The sequence below is a fragment of the Propithecus coquereli genome, unplaced genomic scaffold (assembly GCF_000956105.1).
Source record: "Propithecus coquereli isolate 6110/MARCELLA unplaced genomic scaffold, Pcoq_1.0 Scaffold201, whole genome shotgun sequence".
Lineage (NCBI taxonomy): Eukaryota > Metazoa > Chordata > Mammalia > Primates > Indriidae > Propithecus > Propithecus coquereli.
In genome coordinates this window covers 32,608-35,733 of record NW_012145079.1, presented here as the reverse complement: position 1 = coordinate 35,733, position 3,126 = coordinate 32,608, and positions in this window count along the sequence as shown.

Here is a 3,126-nt window from a genome sequence, read left to right as displayed (position 1 = left end):
TCTGCAGTAATTGAGAGTTCTGAATCCCTGAGTGGGTGATGGGTCACACTTGGTGGCTCCCTGGTTTTGACACTCACTGCCTTCGTGTCCTGTATCTAATCAAGAGCTCAGGTGTAAGGGTTTCAAATGGATTAGAAAGAAATGCAGACAGGAAGCTCCACTGTGGACATTTTGGAGAGATAAAAAGCCCTCCACTCCAGCCTGGGCAACAGAGTGAGGCTCTGCCTCAAAAAAACACTAAAAATTTAAAAAATTAAAGCTAAAAAGCCCTCTAAGCAGAAAACCAAGGGAGAAGCTTGACAAGTTTAAGCTTTCAGAAGTGCCCATTCTGTGCCCAGCAGAACAGCACACGCTACAAAATAATCGAAAGGAGTAAAAGTGAGCTATCCTTCCCTGTAGAGCTTAGAATGGCATTTGAAGTGTCATTGGGAGAAACAAAATAACTGAAAACATCTCAGAAAGCGTAAGTACTCTTTCTAAAGAAAAGGGCTAACAAGTCCTGAGGGTTCCAAAGACCTGGCAGAGAACACAAACGAGGGAGGCGGCCTGGTCCTGATGCAGTCAGGAGCGGTGAGGATGGGGATGGAGACCAAGGCTTACCCCATCAACAGGCATAGCCTCTGTGCAGCCCAGCCAAGCATCACCATCCAGTGTTAGGAAATATTCTGCTTTTTGTTTTTTTGGCTTTTTTTCCAGAGAAGCCAGATATGTGTGTGCATGTGTGCATGTGTATGTGCGTGTGTTGACAATGAATCTAAACAATGTCTAATTACTGCACAGGGCAAACAAAAATGTCTGTGGCCTAATCCAATCCATCAGTCACTGTCTTGTAATCTTAAGAATTTCATTCTTTGGACCTCCTAAATACCAAAAAAAAAAAAAAGCATATAAAATGCAATAAAAGAAGGAACGAAAAAAATGTGCACAAGTAATTGGTGTTACAGTCAGGGGTATGTCACTGGTTTCCCTAAGCCCACACAGACTTGGGTGTATTAATGTAATGCTTGCTAGCTGCCATATCAGATAAGCCTTAAAATCTCAGTGATTTAATATAGTAAAATGACATCAAATAAAAGCAACACAATTATTTCTTGCTCACCCGACAGCTCCATCTGTTGCTCCTGGTGGTGGCAGGTGGTGTGTGTGGGGAGGGAGGGAAGGTGCTCTCCAGAAGTATTCTTCCATCTTGTGGGTCTGCCGTCTTCAATCCATGCTTCCCTAGGTCATCCTAGAGAAAGGGGCGGTGAAGTTGTCTCCACTCCACCCGCCAGAAAGGGAAGGGGGCTGGATGGTGAAGGGAGGTTTCTAAAGGCCAAGCATGGATGTGGTCCCCATTACTTCCATCTATACTCCACTGGCCGGGACTTGGTCCTCTGGTCACATCTAAATGCAAAGGAAATCATAAAAGCTTGACAGTTGTATCCCCAAAAAGATAAAGAAACTGGTTTGGGGGAAAAATATAGCAGACAATGCCACCACTAGGGATTAAAATGGAGTCACTTTAATGGCAGCAAAGTGGGTTTTCTCTATTCTCTCCCTATTTGCTGCTGTGAGCCTTCACTCACAGTCTCACCCATTTCTTTCTGAGAGTCCCCAAAACATGTCTTTCCTTTCCGTGGAGATGTGTCCTTTCAGCTACCACTTGCCTGATCCAGATTCCTTCAGTGTGTTTTCAAGGCTCCCCACAGAAACTCAAAGAGTCCCAAACTCCCCGTCACTGGAAGCACAAAGGACTTTCTTCCCACACCTTTGTGTGTGCTGAAGCCTGCTGCCTTGCCCTCCACAACTTACTACAGTGGTGGGTTTTGTTATTTTTAGCTTCCAGCTCCTCTCTCATACTCTAGGATTCAGATGTGATCCAGAGATAAACTGCGGGTTCTGCATTCAGACCATCCTCATCCTTCTAACTTTTCAGTTATTGGGCAAAGCTTACTGTGATCGATTCTCTTTCTTTAAAGTTCAGATCTCTCCCAAGAAGCACCTTGATATCTTATGCAAAAATATTTTCCTAGAAAACCCATACCTCCTACCAGTTCTTAGAAAGACTCAAACATATGTACATCCCATCAATGGATTCAACATTGACTCAAATTGGCATTCTTTATCACATTTTAATAAAAAATTTCTGCATAATCATCAATGAAAAATATACCAGGAGAACCAATTCTAAATGTTGTTGTACACACTTTTTAGCAAAAAAAAATCACTTTCAAAATCATTTTAATTATCTCAGTCTTCTTTCATATTTCTAGGATCTCCAAAGTCCACAGCAATTTAAAGGTCTATTTTTTATTAAAAAAATTATTGAATGACCTAAAGACTTAGCCAGAGCCACACTCCACTAGGGACATATATATCAGAAGAAGAAAAGTTCTAATTCAAGGTGAGGAAGTTATATCCAAAAGGAGATGCTCTCTGACATTTGATTCATAATAGGAGAGGCTGATTTGATGTTTTAACAGCACTTTAGAATGTAAGTGTAAAAAATGTGCACAAATAAATATGAACAGGAAGGAATCTTAGTGACAACATAATCTTACCTTACCCAGTCACCTCAATTTGTCAGTTGATAAATTTCTGGTTTTGAAATCCATGATCACACAGCCGGCAAGTGAAAAAACGCATGAAGAACCCAAGTCTTCTACCAATATATCAGACTCTTTCTCCCCACACCATATTGCCTCTCCAAATTTTTGCAGAGTTCTAAGAAAAGTTTGAGCATATATCACTTTGCCTTCTTTGCTCTACCTCCCTGATAATCAAGATTTCACTCTTTCAGCTCATTAATTTTGCTTCAGTAAGATTAATTCTCTTTACTTTCTTGTACTTGTGACTACTCCACTAGGTATTTTTCAAAATGCAAAAATGGAAAGCCAGGGAACATAAATGAAAGTTCCAAGTGCAATATCAGCCTTGACTTCTGCATATATTTTGTGTGTTACAGTTGTTTTCTTTTTTTTTTTAATTCAGCATATTATGGGGGTACAGATGTTTAGGTTACGTATGTTGCCCTTGCCTCCCCTCCCCTCCAAGTCCGAGTTTCAAATATGTCCATTCTTTAGGTGGTGTGCATTACAATCTTTGTGTATGCATATACCCATCCCCTCCTCCCTCCTCCCCCCTCCC